General features: G+C 42.4%; 1 long non-coding RNA gene across 1 annotated transcript in view; it reads left to right on the top strand.

Moving 5' to 3' along the window:
• The first annotated feature begins 1,303 nt into the window (after window positions 1-1,303).
• The window catches only part of LOC130390668 (uncharacterized), a 26,432-nt gene continuing 12,387 nt past the window's right edge, over window positions 1,304-15,348 (top strand). Inside the window, exon 1 of the long non-coding RNA XR_008896797.1 lies at window positions 1,304-1,490. This is a non-coding gene — a long non-coding RNA (uncharacterized LOC130390668). The remainder of the gene's footprint in view (window positions 1,491-15,348) is intronic.

The following is a 15,348-nucleotide window of genomic DNA, read 5'->3' as shown; positions in this document are numbered from 1 at the left end:
AACACAGCGGATTCAATGAATCAGATGACAATAGCAGAATTCAAACCCTGAATCGCAGTTTTCTAAAAAAAAACATAGTAGCATTTCGGTTTTCTATTTTTCGGCTGCTTTGTATAAGATGGCTTGTGCCTATACACAATGTAATTACACTAAAATAATATTGATATTCGATTTCTGCGGACTCTTATGAACATTTCAAACTCACTTCCGTTTCATTCAAACTCACTTCCGTTTCATTCAAACTCTCCCGTTTCATTCAAACTCACTTCCGTTTCATTCAAACTCTCTTACACATACTACTATACTCTCTTACATACACTACTATACTCTCTTACATACACTACTATACTCTCTTACATACACTACTATACTCTCTTACACATACTACTATACTCTCTTACATACACTACTAGACTCTCTTACACATACTACTATACTCTCTTACATACACTACTATACTCTCTTACACATACTACTATACTCTCTTACATACACTAGTATACTCTCTTACATACTCTACTATACTCTCTTACATACACTACTATACTCTCTTACATACACTACTATACTCTCTTACATACACTACTATACTCTTACATACACTACTATACTCTCTTACACATACTACTATACTCTCTTACATACACTACTATACCCTCTTACATACACTACTATACTCTCTTACATACACTACTATACCCTCTTACATACACGACTATACACTCTCATACTTACATGTAAAAGGAGTTTAATAGTGTATGTGAGAGAGTATAATAGTGTATGCGAGATTATAATAGTGTGTGTAAGACCAAGTATGAATTCTGTCCCAGGCGGCCCCTCATAAAACACAGATATGATGAATCTCAACAATGTGATGGCATTTTGACATCACCATGAAGTAAGGCACATAATTCCTCCCACGGTGTCTGGGAGTCGGGCCAACGCACACACACCCCCACACACACGCACGCACGCACGCACGCACGCACGCGCGCACGCACGCACGCACGCACGCACGCGCGCACACACACACGCACGCACGCACACACACACACTCTTATCAAGATATCATTTTGGGGAACAAGGTTATAGAATGGGCCTCAGAGGAAAGCTATTGTTTGAAATATTTCATAAATCGATGTATTTTATCCATCTAACTTCCTCTCTATTATATTATCTTTATTATACTACATTCGGTGTTATCCTTTCTCCAGCCAACATTCTATTTATTTTTCCGGTTGAAATGTTCCGCTCCTTTGCCCTCGTTTTCTCTCAAATCCTTTCATCATATGTTTGCATTGCATGTCCTGGCAGCACTCTCATGTGGTCTTCTCTCTCCCTGTCTCGCTCTCTACCTCTGAAAGGTATTGCTTCTTCTCAAGGATGTACTGGATTTGCTGCAACTCAGTCACCATGGGGACGGTTACCGAGGAAATATTGAGAGGAAGAGAGGCGAGGAAGTGAAGATGCATGCAGCAGAAATAAAGAAGGTAAGAGAGGGACACATTCGACGACAGATTCTGACACATTTGAGTGTCTGAAAGTCCGAAGCAAAGGTTGCTTGAAGATATACCTTAAAGGGAAAACTATGACCATGATTGAGCTCTATCAATACATGAAACAATAGGGACATGAATTTTTTAAGATGGATTGATAGTTGGTTACCTCAATAAACCCTGAATTCGTAAGTTGTTCATGTTTGTATGGTTATGACCAGATGATTGGGTACCCTTGTTTGCTGGGTGATTCCTCCCCCAACTGTCAATCATGGCGGGAGTATGCAATGTCCAGGTTCCCCCAGTTTCTGGGCATCGGTCTGGGACAGAATGTGGAGTCAGGCACCCTAGCTTGCATCCTCCATGGCCAGCCAGGGTTGACGGGTTATGTGCGATGACCTCCTACTGGAGGTTTTAGTATGTGGAGCAGTCATTACAGTAGAAGGCGGGCAGGGTTCCGAGGCAGCATGCCTTTGTTTTCTGGATCGTTGATCTGGTACACCTTGTGGGGTGTGACATCTGTTTTTCTTGGATGTAGACTTATTCCCCTACGTTTCACTTACAAAGGCATATCCAAAATGCCTAAATAGTGATGGTAATGCAGGGGTTGGCATCATTGAACCACATCATGCAACTCCATCTTCTCTGGCATTCCACATAAATCACTCCACCACCTCCAAATAATTCAGAACTCTGCAGCCAGGATAGTAACAGGCAAAAAGTCCACAAGCCATATAGCACAGCTACACTAGTCACTAGTTACCCAAAGAGTCAAGTTTAAGATCCTGCTGTTGACATACTGTATAAGGCCCTGCATGACCTTGCTCCCAATTATATCACCGACCTCCTGGAGAGCTAAACCCCTCATCAGCTAGTCTGCTCAAGGTGCCCAAGATGAACCTCAGCACCATGGGAGAGAGAGCGTTCTCCCACACAGCCCCAAAGCTATGGAACTCACTTCCAAATGACATCAGGCAGTATAAGTCAGTTATAAGGCAGTTTACAAAGGAACTGAAAACCTATCTTTTCAGACTAGCCTATGGACTATGATACGGCTATACGGATGATATATTTTTGGAAATCTTTCTCCTTTTTTGATATTTTTTCACCTATTTGTTTTATCTGTGAAGCGACATTGGATGTCCTGAAAGGTGTTTTAAATAAAATGTATTATTATTATTATTATTATTATTATTATTATTATTATTATCGTTCTGCATGTCTTTAACCTTTTGCAGTATGTGAACTCCACTCTAGCCGAGCCACCGGCGTACTTTGGATCTCACTCACAAACATGGTTTGGTTCAAGGAGGGTCGGATGACACACATCGTAGGATGCATTCTCTACCAACTCTTGAAATAAGCCCAGCTGTGGGGCTGTGAATGTTAAGTGATCATCAACTAGCCTCGCACTTAAAGGGCCCTATCTTAACTGTCTGAAACGCAAGTGAGAAGCGCCAAGCGCAAGTAGCTTTGTGGGCGGTTCAATGGCGATGTTGTTATTTTACAGGCGAAAAATTACTCTTGCGCCCGGCGCAAATCTAAAAAGGGTCGGTCTGAAGTAGTCTAATTTCCCGTAGGTGTGGTTTGGGCGTAACGTGCAGTAAACCAATGAGAGTGCCAGCTCCCATCCCCTTTAAGAGCCATGAGCGCATTTGAATCGGACGAGTTGATATTTTGACAGCGCGTCTGCAGTCTCCGATGAGACAGATGCACATGAATTTCAAACTTCAAATGGCTCAGTTTATGGCCAAGTAATATGGCCTACTTCACACATGGAATAAGGTTTTCCTCCACAACTTCAGAAAAGCTGAGTCCTCAAATAAATTTCGGCAAAGAAAACTTAACACTCGTATGATATGCGGTAACTGTGGTTCTATTTAATGATATACTCAATACATTATAAACATTGTTTCTTATCAGTATTGTATGCATTATCGTTATCGACTTGTGTTCCTAATATGCATATGTCCCCCCGTTAATATACATTGCCATGGACTGTAGGCTATTATGCATTACGTGTTTAGTTTGCGTGTGTTTAAACAGATGGACGCAAACACGCGTGTCCGCATTCATTAATTATTTTACACATACACACACTTCATTCATTCTTTTTAACACTCACTCGCGGTAAAACAATGTTTTCTCACGATCAGTACTCATCAATCCTAAAAGTTATTGGTATGTACACGATGTCGGTGTCAAGAAAATATGTGTTTGCTGTACGGTGTTTGCAGATGCATTGATTTAAAAGTACAACTTATTACCGCTGTATCAGCTGTTCTTTCCCAAATAATTTCCCAAGAATGTGTGGCTAGGTAGATGAGAGAAGCAAAGTGTATGCGCGAGGTGCACAAGCAACATTATGCATGCGCCCTTAAAATAGCATCTGAACAACGCACCACTGACTTTAAACCAGGCATTTCCTGGTTTGTGGCGCAAGTGGTTTCTGAAACTGCAAATATAGCACCAGGGAACGTTTGAAAAAATGCAGGAGTCTTCACAGGAGGCTTTACTCCTACAGAACCTGCAGATTCACTCTTTTTAAAGGGGTGATTCTTGCTTTTTCAGCTTTTCCCATTGCTGTAGTTCTGTTATTTGACGTATATATACATGTTTTACATCTCGGGAGTGGGGCCTTAATGCGACATGATACAAAATTGTGTGTTTTTTAAAGACCCTGAGTGAAAGTGAGTTCTTCAAGTTAGAAGGACACAGACAATATCCTGTCTTCTTAGGCCACACTATATTGGGTACTATAATACTATCTCTATTTTAATTGAATAGATTTTCTTATTTAAAGTCTTCCTGGGGATCGAGTCTAAATTGCATAATCACTTTTGATAGGAAACACAGGGGAGAAAACACATATTGTATTTGCTTGGAAAAATTCCAAAACAAATGGGGATTGCTGTTCGAGTAATGTCATACTTTGTTGTTTATACTGAGGGCGGTGGAATCCCAAAATAACTGAAATAGTAAATTGTGCCATTTCACTTCAATATTCACGGTGATGTTCACTGTGATATTAAGGCAATAAACCAATTATAAATTACACACTTCAATTTCACTTCAATATTCACGGTGATGTTCACTGTGATATTAAGACACCTCAGAATTAAATATACGTGCGCCATGCCTTTTTAACAAAACAAAAATCATGATTAATACTAATAAATAAGCTTTGGATTTCCATAGCTTTTTTCAGTGCCCCAAAAACGCTTTAACAACTAATTAATTTAAAAGACAAATAAATGCATACAAATAAACCTAATAAGCGACCACTCCCTCAATAGCACTCACTGTCTCATAATGAGATGGGATGGAGAAGGGGGAGGGGGTTGTTGGCTTTCGGATAGCATAGCAAGACGGGAGCCAAAGGAGGTGAGGTTATGAGGCGTAGTCTGCATTTCAAAGGCACCGCGAAGAAGGCGAGAGAGAACCCAGGGAGGACGGATGTGATCCTGGAGATAGCGAGGTGGGGTGAATTAGTGAGTCAGGGCTGAGAGAGAGACGGGGGGGGGGGGGGGGGGGGGTTGGGGTTTAAGGAGTAGCTGCATAGTGGGAGCAGCGTGTTGTCCACCCTTCAGGCAGAACGCCGGGGATAATCAGACTATGGTCTGTTTTTCGGTCAATTAGGCCGATTATTTCTGTCAAGCAGATGAAAATAAGCGAGGTGAAGATGGGTGAGTGTGTGGGAGTGCGAGCACTCATCTCGTTCTGCGCTTTCTATCCTAAACAGGTTCCGATGGCTGCTGGATCACCGGAAAGACAGAGGAGCACTCAGCAGGAAAACAAACTTTATCAACATAAAGTTAGATAAGGTGTTTTACTTTGGTTCTTTAGTGAAAGTAGAGCTTATGTCTTATTCAATGTCATACATCCACCTAAAGCACAAGAAGAGACTAGAATAGAAACTGGTAGATTAGAGAGGAGACTGTGACGCAGGGGTTCACAGGGTTGTTATAGTCTTAAGGTACGCAACGTTGGTGACTCATATTGCAGGACATTACCTTTTTAACATGAATTAGAATGCATTCACCTGAGCACTTCAATGCATAACATATGTGATGTATTTCCCTAACTTTCAGTAAGCAGCTCATAAATGTGTCTCTTTCATTGTGTAATTTATAGTTGGATGATTTGTTCCGTCAGTTCCTAGCATGTTACCGGGTTCATGGTAAAGTGGAACAGCAGGTCTTACTCTCTGCAACCCTAAAACTGAACAGGGAAATTAAACTGGATCCCCGATGTCCTCGGCGCATTATTTTAGAATTTCATTAACCTCAACGAGGCTCCCCCGTTGGGGTCAAATGCTTTTCACATCCTTTCACATTTGACTTGAGCCGCTTTATCAGCTTCAGTCCCGCAATATGTTGATGTTCTCAGTCTGCTGCGGTGTGCTGCGTTAGACCTTGTGTTCGGGCCTAACCAGGCTTTTCTTTCCTCTAGGAATCCCGTCTCATAGCGGTTTCCTTGGTCAACCGTTTTACATTTTTTGAGTTCCATCAAGTCCCACTGGCCTCTCCAGAAGGGTTCAACATGCTCTGTTTGTTCACTCGCTGCCCGCTCCTTGGAATTATTTGTCATCAAATAAATGTTATTACGTCCTCATTATTTTCAGTGCAGTGGTGAACGAGCGGAAATTCTGACCTCTGAAATCATGCGAAGCAACTGACAGAAATACAACGTTTATCGAATTCTGCTTCCCCTGAGGCGATTATGTGAAAAAGTTCCCTTTTGTGAGAGGTGGACAAATCAAATTCAATAACGCTCAGCAAAAATGGCAAGCCAAAATCATGTGTGCAGGAATGATTTTTTCTTTCTCTCCCTCTGCCTCTCTCTCCAACGTTTTGTGAAGAAAAAGCACCTTTTAAGATGTGGAACGCCGAAATTGCTAACACTAGGTTTGTGCTTGAGCTGCTCTGACATCGAGTGGAGTCGTTTAATTTCCATATCAAAGAGACTCCGGGAAAATCTGAATCCAAGAGTCGGACGCGTTCTAGCAGAAGCGCAGGCATGTAAAAGAGCAGTGATGGGAAGTGATAAAGAGAGGAGCTGTGATATAGACAGGGGGAACACATACCATGAAAGACCCAGCCAAGGTAAAAGGAAAGAAGGGGGTTCTGGTGAAAAGAGATACATGGTGGTGGGTTACTAATGATCTGTCTCGCACTGCGCAGAGGAAAGTATACCCTCGTTCAAGTCCTTGAATCGCAAAAGGAGAGACTTGTTTTTTTCTTCGTGACACTAGCCGACAAGCGAAGTCAAGTCCAGACGAAGTGAACTGCGGCTCAGCCCAGAGAGGGGCTTAGCAGGGGGGGGGGCTGGTCTGGGGGGCTGGGAGGGCTATACAAGGACGGGGAAGGGGGAGGTTTGAATACGGCGGCGGCTTCCCGTTTTCTCTCATTTCCTGACACCACGGTGCTGAGCGACGGGGGAATAGCACTTGTGTCAGCTCCCTGCAGTCTTTTGCTCCGTTGCAAACCAAAGTAGGCTAATCCCGCCGCTGGTATGAGCGGCGTTCGAACCGCCACGTGCAAGAGGCATCGGGCACGAGGTGACTGTTTGAGCCGGCGAGCGCTGCTTGAAGCCCAGGGTGAGAGGGTCATAATCACAAGTCCCCATCTCAGGCAAAGAACACGTTTTGTTTGGAGGACGCGGACAGCGGGTGACAGGAGCCAAACTGTGGGTCACGGGGTTCTTATGGCTTGCTTCGGCTGACGACAGAACTCCTCTCATCCGATGTTCAAAGTGCTCCGCAAACAAATACCAATACCGAGTAAATATTCACACCATTTGGAAGTAACAATTTCAATCATCCTCATCTTCGCCCTTCGTCACCCCTTGCCCAATCCAACCGAATATAGAGGAAATGTGTGCGTAGTTTTTTTTTTTAGAGCAGACCCTTGAAGTGTTTCAACTCATCTAATACTCTCAACAGCCGCACCGGATCAGATAATCCGCGGCTGTCTGGCGAGTTGTACCGGGGCTTAACAACATAGGAGTGTTAAGGGCAGCCAGCCCAGACCCTGTTATTCTGTATGTGATGAGTAGTAAGAGGCTCAGGGAAGTGAGATGTGGGATTGATCTGAATTTGGAGGTTCTCCTGCATTAAAAAAGACACTGAAGCAAGAAATTAAGAATTAGCAAGGCTTCTCATCATGTCTAAAAGGTGCTAGCACACTGCATCAGCAAACACCAACACCATACTTTTAACTCGGCCCAATTAGCCCAAGCTGATGGGACATGCTGGCCTCACCCCCTACAACCACCATGCTGTTATTTAAGGGGCCTTTCATTGCTGTCCCTGGACATTCCGGGGACAAAGTGGAGGACAACAGAATTTGAAAGAAATTATCGTGTGGCCAAGTACGCTTATCAGTCCTTTGCATCTCTGTTTATCCACGGTCCTGTTTATCCAAGGTCAGCTCTGATATCTCTCTCTGCACTCAACACGATGGTGGGGCTCAGTCATTTAATACTGTGTGGTGATTTAGCTGCCCAAAAGTGACCCAAAATCTATTTCAAACTATAAATAACTGCCTAGAGGAATCGATGTTAGACAGTACATCATGTTTTTCGGAGAATCTATGTAATGTAAGGTTGAGTGGTGGTTCCAACTTCTATTACCTCACAAACATCAGTCTTCAGTGCATTCTGGCTCAATAATGGAAATGCAAACGGAAAACAAATCTAGCTAGCTATAAATATATATATATATATATAGTGAAAAGGAGAAATATAGTGAAATAAACCCGGTGTGGGCGGGTAAGGAATGACAAGAGACAAAAGAGTGAGTTTAAAACAAAAATGTTGCTTTTGTTTTGGCCAAGAAAAAAAACATAACGACTTCTCTAGTTATGAGGAATATGGACAACCATGAAGCCAAGCTGGATGCGGTTCAGGGGTTTAGCCAGGCTCTTGCCAGTCACAGGCGCCCTAACAAATGACCACATGTTAGCCCAACCTTCCCCAAGTGTACTGTGTGACCTGTCTACTCTGTCTGCTAATTGGCAGGATTAGCTTGAGAAGCGTCAGCTGGGCAGGTTCCCCAGTGAGTCAAGCTAGCCAGGGCGCTGATTCCATTTTATGTCACCTGTTTTATTTATTTTTTTATAGATGAGTATATTTACTCAACTCACACAAGTTTAACATAAGTTCTAAACCGATGGCGGCATTGAATGGTTTTAAACTAATATTAAAAATATTTTTGGTGACACAAAGATGTGGATGGTGTACACCTACCTTACCTTACCTTGTGCAAAATGTGAACTATCTATGAAGAAACCATTTAGTTTCAGAGCCACAGAGGCATTCATCTTGTTTTTAGTTTCGTCAGGATTTTTCATGAACTAATAAAAAGTGTTTTTCAACTACTTCACTGAGTGCACAATATTGTATAAAAGAAGAGTACCGGGTATATGTTTTCAAGGATAGAAGGTCGGTCTCTGATTGATAACTGTCAATAAAGGCTGTTGCAGTCAAATCATAGATTTAGGAGAATGAATGATGAAAAGTCATAATCCTGGCGATTTGCAGGCAATTTACACCGTGTTGCCTTAGTGTTGTATGCTTTTGAAACCTCATTGAACACCAATGAGTCTTGTTGTTGTAACCATGTCTGAATGTCATATTTTAATTTCACTGCACTACAGATGCCTAATAATATAGTAATATGGATTTAGTTCCAAGTTTGTCATTTTTTTATTAGCCATGTCAATAAACTTGCCTGTACAGCTGAGAACCGTGGACGCTTCTACTATTCTTTTACACTAAATATAAATATTACACACAATCGTGTATCAATGCCAAAATTACCCAAGAAAATACAATGCCGGGAATCTTTAGGGCATTCTTGCTGTCAAATCGTTTTAAATTCACTGTTGTGTGACGGAAAGTCCTCTAATTCCAGAAGGGTAGCTAGGGGCAAATTTGTAAAACATGAGCGATGCGATGTTGGAAGGCTCAATGATGTCTGCTGTATCCCCCCCTGACGTTCTAACACTAACATGCTGCTATCAGTTGTTTTTAACAAGGGAGACTCTGCTGTCTGGACGCAATAACTAACAAACATTCAAGAACAAGCTGACTTAACTATCTACACCTAGAGGTGGTGTTATGAAGTGCTGTTAGAGGGCTCCAGACAAACTCAACCCATAGACATCGTTCAGGGAGGCATACTCTTATGCGGCAACACAAAAGCACACACACACACACACTCTGCCTTCCCAGCGAATAGTATAATTGTATCTAAGTTATGGTATGTGTGTAGGAGGAGTTAGGATGGTTTGAACAGTGTGCATGCTCAGCACACTGTCCTCCTGATGAAATGAAGTTTTAAAAATGCATTAGGCTTAATGAAAAAAAGAGAGCAAGAAATGAGATTCAGCATAATAAAACTTGGGCCGATCAACTCGCTACGACCGTTCAACTGGCATATTGGCTTCAGAGATGTGAAACATCAATATGCTCACGCCATGCCAGTATTCAGCTTCGGTATGCTGCTTTAATGGACAATTGAGGCAGTTCATTCTATTTTGGTTGTTGCCTAAAGTTTCACAAGGCTAAGTGCCAGGGGTCAGTAATGTTTTCATAGGATTGGCTGAAATGTTTTTCCAGCTGGCAGACAAGCATAACTTCCTGTCTGCAAATCATGGCATTTGGCTGCATTTTACATTATTGTTCATTAAGAATAAGTTGTGATTTTAATTAAACTTTTTCAACAAATTTAGGATGATGGGTTCAAGTGAAAACATGTTTTGGTTTTGATGAAATGTTTATTTTCCATGACCTCACTTATGCTCTTTTATATGCATTCAAAAACAGTATTTGTATGCTCAGCTCAGTGCCTCAACATAAAGAAGCTGCTTCTTAAATAAGTGGAACATTTTAACAAGGGACCCAGGTCAACACAGAAATGTTTTTTTCAGCACCTTTCACGGATTGGCCCCAGGCTTTTAACTAAGTAGACGGAGCGCATGTAGCACCAAAGCACAACTGTGGCATTTCTCACTCCACTAATGAGAAATAGGTTACTTCTACACAATCTGCTTTGTTTATATAATGAGACAAGATGCCGGTACGCACGCACACACACACAGACACACAGACACAGACAGACACACACACACACACACACACACACACACACACACACACACACACGCACAAGGGAAATTACTTTGCACAATCATATTCAGCAAGAGTTTCTTATTATGCATAGCCACGGGCTAAAATAATGCATATATTTCTGTTCAACCTATGCAGCAGGCCAGGTTGCACACAGCTTGTCAAAATGGTTATGAAGATGCCTACTCTCTCTCCAAACATGGCTGACCCTTTAAGTTGTTTCCTGCTTGAGACAAACGTGAAATCGAATGGGCAGGGTTCGGTTAAAGGTTCAGTTTGCCGCTCCCCCTGGGTCTGGGTTTGAAATTGGTTATGGGCCATGGGATCACAGCGAGAGGAGCTTCTTCTGCCTCTGCCTCCTAGATTTAGCATAGAGCTACAGATGGCAGGTGTGTCATTATAAACCCCCTGTAACACTCAGGTCTGTGCCAGTGCAAACCAAGCTGAGTGATCAAATGTGATGGAGGTTGAGTGACTAGCATCAAATTGAATAGTAAAGACCATATGCCTCTCGATACAACAGGTTCACTAGCTGGATTTACTCTTTAAATGTCTTGAAAGAAGTGTAAGTTGTATGCTACTCCACAACGCATGTTTCACTTTAAATGCTTTCTGTTGCATCTGCCCTTGGGTACAGATTCAAATATTAACATGTTAATAGGAAATTGAGGACAATAAATAATGCTGGATCCAGTGATCCGATGAATTTATAAAGGCAGGGATTAAAATGTCGGAATTTTTAAAGAACCCTCATTAGCTACCATTACTAAATTAAAAAATCCTATTGATTTACCAGTTCTTCTCATTCTTCTATAGTGCGATAGCAATGCAGTTTTGTATTAATGTGTTCCTGCCAGCATCGTAAACTGATTTTCTTCTTTCTGATCCAGTGGTTGCATGCCAGGTCAGCTAATTTGCAATTAGAGTACATGAGTGCTATTTAATTCATATTTTTGGGGGATGTTCAATGGCTTTGAAACACAGCCATTAACTCTCCATTGATAGTGAAGAAGATAAGCACAGCTGTTTGATAAACTAGCTGAATTAATGGGCCTTAAAACTACACCTTTCTATAATGTATTCCAAGACCGCAACCTGCAAGTGATGTATAATTACTTTTAAATTGACCTTGTAAAGCTTTGATACAAATGATTATGTGACGTCTGATATTGTCTATCTACGGTTTGCTGAGCTCTGAAAGGCAGGCAGGGGTCAACAAGGCGCTTGCATACAGAGAACAGACAGAGATAAAGCAGGGCGTTCTGGCAGCTTCAAAGAGGGAAGTCAGGCCTCCAGTCCCACACAGACGGGACCTTTGCTGGCTAACATGCGTGTTTGGATGCAGTGGTGTTCAGCCAATGATATTTCAATGCCCCCCTTAACAAACATGAATACTAAGAGGTTAATTAATAACGAAACTGGATAGATGATATTGCGCCCAGTGTGGATAGACGCACTCAACAGCATAAACTCAAACCCTGATGCCATGGTTTGTCTCATTATGGCCTGTTATATTCCGAGATATTCAATTTGCTCTGAATATCTGATGTGAAGGCACGCATGTTAAACAGCCAATTCACCCCTCAAGTCAATGTAATCTATGCATTGTATAGATTATACCAAACTGTGTCCGGTTCTCTCTCTCTCTCTATATATATATATACTGAAGCACATCGATGTCGTGTGACAGAAATCGGAGGTCAATTTCACAGCGATCGGTTTCACAAATAAATAGTGTAATTTCTAAAATACAATTCCCCCTGAATAAAATAAATAAAGAGATAACTCATTTGTTTCCCTTTATTATTGCTATTGTTGTACTATTGTGATTTTCTCATTCCCAATTTGAACCATTATATCATCGTGACGTGCTGTTTCGGTTTCCTCTCTAACTAAAGAATAAGAACTAATTTTACAAAAGTTAATGTTGTCGTTTGCTTTTAATTGTTTCTTTGTTGTAAATTGTGGAGGGCAACATGTTAATCAATGGTCTTAAGAAATATTATTTTTATTTGTCAATCATCATCATTGTTATGTTTTATTCTCTCATTCAGAGGCATTCAGTTCAGTGAATACTGCTTATATCCAGGGCCGTATCCAACAACGCAGGCACCCATGCTTTTATTCTTATTTTCTTTCCTTTCCACACCTCTACGTCTACGATTCTTTTTCCACCTAATATGTATGAACATGTATATACTGACATACTTTTTATATTTCATCCATTTATCCTTTTTGCATTATCTATCTCACCTCACTCTTCTCTTTTATTTTCTCGATGTGTTTACTCACTCTTCTCTCACTGAATCAGCACGCACGCACGCACGCACGCACGCACGCACGCACGCACGCACGCACGCACGCACGCACGCAACCGCACACACACACACACACACACACAGACGCCAGCAGACACACACACACAACCAAACACAAAAGCAATGTAGATGGACGCTTCCCCTTATGAGAAAGGCTTCCTGCAGGCTGGGTGGGCCGGGGACACGCTCCCCACGGGACGCTGATATGCAATTGACATGCAGATCTAGAAAGCGGTGGGGTAATGAGTGTGAGACCATGAGAGAACCAATGCAGGGATACGTAGAAATAAATGGAATTAGCGACTGGGAGATGTATGGAGCAAAATAAAATGGCCTCCAAACAAAATGAATTGCCACTTTAATCCTTTATATTTTCCGCGGAGCTGTGTAAGGTTTTTTGCATCGCAGAAAGAGGGACGCCGGCAAGCCGGCAGGTATTCAGCGCTGCCGAACGCTGGCCTCCACCTCACACAGTATGCACGTCATCGGGAGCCGACGTTTAGCGTGTTCTTTTCAAAGATGAGACTTCAGTTGAGTTGACCGTTTATGCCCAATTAAGGTCGTTAAGGAAATGTATCAATGAGGAAAATCACTTTTGCTATTATCGTCAATCCATATGCACTGCCGTGCTCATTGGTATATGCTTATATGCTTTTCCTCACTGTCGTTCTCCGGGGTGTTAGTTTTTATTTTATTTTGCTGAATTACAACCCTATCACAGCAATTTTCTGTCTTATTAACCCAGTAGTAATTGACCGGGGGGGTTCCAGGAATTTCCCTTCCTTCACCTAGAAGGCCCAGCTCTGCTTCTTTGTTGATCTCTCTGTCCGTGTCTTCCTGTTGTTCTCTCACTGCAGACACATGAGTCTTCCACGAGCGCTCCGCCTCTGTCCATATCGATGGCCAGACCATAATAACAGAGCAGAGCTGGTTGAGTGCCTTCCTCCAATTATCCTCAGGGCCCTTATTGACAGCCACCGATTGCAAATAGGGATTGTGTGTGTGTGTGTGTGTTTTGGTGTGTTTGCGTGTGAGTGTCGATGTGTGTGTGTGTGTGTGTGTGTGTGTGTGTGTGTGTGTGTGTGTGTGTGTGTGTGTGTGTGTGTGTGTGTGCGTGTGTGTGTGTGTGCCAGTGGATGTGACTGCATGTGTGGGTGAGCAGGGTGTTTGTGCCTTGGCTTACTCCGACAATGGTCTGAAATTGTGTCTGTAAGGTCAGATGTGTGTGTGTGTGTTTGCCTGGCAGTGCCCTTTGGTTTGACTATGTGTGTGTGTGTGTGTGAGCGTGCGTGCGTGCGTGCGTGCGTGCGTGCGTGCGTGCGTGCGTGCGTGCGTGCGTGCGTGCGTGCGTGCGCGCGTGCGTGCGTGTGCATGTTTGTGTATCCAAATTCCAAAGAGTGCGTGTGTGTCCATACCCTTCATGGTTTACTGCAGATTAATTTTATAAAGGTGTGATGCTGTACTGTCTGTAACGGTGTATGCATGTGTATTCTTGCGCACGCACGGGTTCCACATCTGCTGAAACAGTTAATGGCAATTAGCAGCATTAGCGGTGTGAGCCAATTAGCTGTCGTGCCCCGCAGAGCCTTGAGCAGGTGGAGCATAGAACCAGAGGCCAATGGATCCATTTGTCTCTACTGAGGTTCCATAAACGATGCCCCCCCGCTCCTTACATCATGGAGATACTGCCAAAATGGCGTTTTACTCCTTACCAGACACTGCTGTTTTTCTTTCTCTTTGACATAGCATAAAGAATACCAAGGTCACTGACTGGACCTCTTCACAGAGACGAAATGGTGTCGCTCGTTACACTAATTATTGCTCTGCTACCTTGGGTAGAAGACTGATCTTCACTTGTTTAGTTTACTACTAATGCCCTGGTACAAAGGAGTGACACCTATGTTTATCCTACAATAATGCCGCTGAATTCACCCCCATGCTAATCACAATGAAGGCTAGCAGTTCCTGACAGTGAAGGTAAGCTGGCATATAGCATGTGAAATAATTTTGGCAGAGGAAAACTGCACAACTAAATTGTAAAAGATAAACCCTGCTGTAAGCATACTTTATGCTACCTTGGACCGAACACTTCTAAGTCAATAGTCTGGGTAATGTCTAAGGAAATGAACGCCGTATAGATTTCTGCATTGGCGGCGAAAATAAGCCACGGCTCAACTTTACATATTTAAGCTTGAGCAAATCTTCCATTGATTCAGGTCTGGCTTTAACTCCCATTTCTAATGTGCTTGTTAAAGTTGGAAAGAAAACTCATGCTTGCCTTCTCTGCAAGCATGAGCTGATGAATACCACATGCTAGTATACATATACATGCTGTATACAGTATATATATATATATATATATATATATATATATATATACGCACGCATTATACTGTGTACTG

Source organism: Gadus chalcogrammus, chromosome 10 (assembly GCF_026213295.1).
Source record: "Gadus chalcogrammus isolate NIFS_2021 chromosome 10, NIFS_Gcha_1.0, whole genome shotgun sequence".
Lineage (NCBI taxonomy): Eukaryota > Metazoa > Chordata > Actinopteri > Gadiformes > Gadidae > Gadus > Gadus chalcogrammus.
The sequence above is the reverse complement of the archived record's forward strand: the minus strand, read 5'-3'. Positions and strand labels throughout refer to the sequence as shown.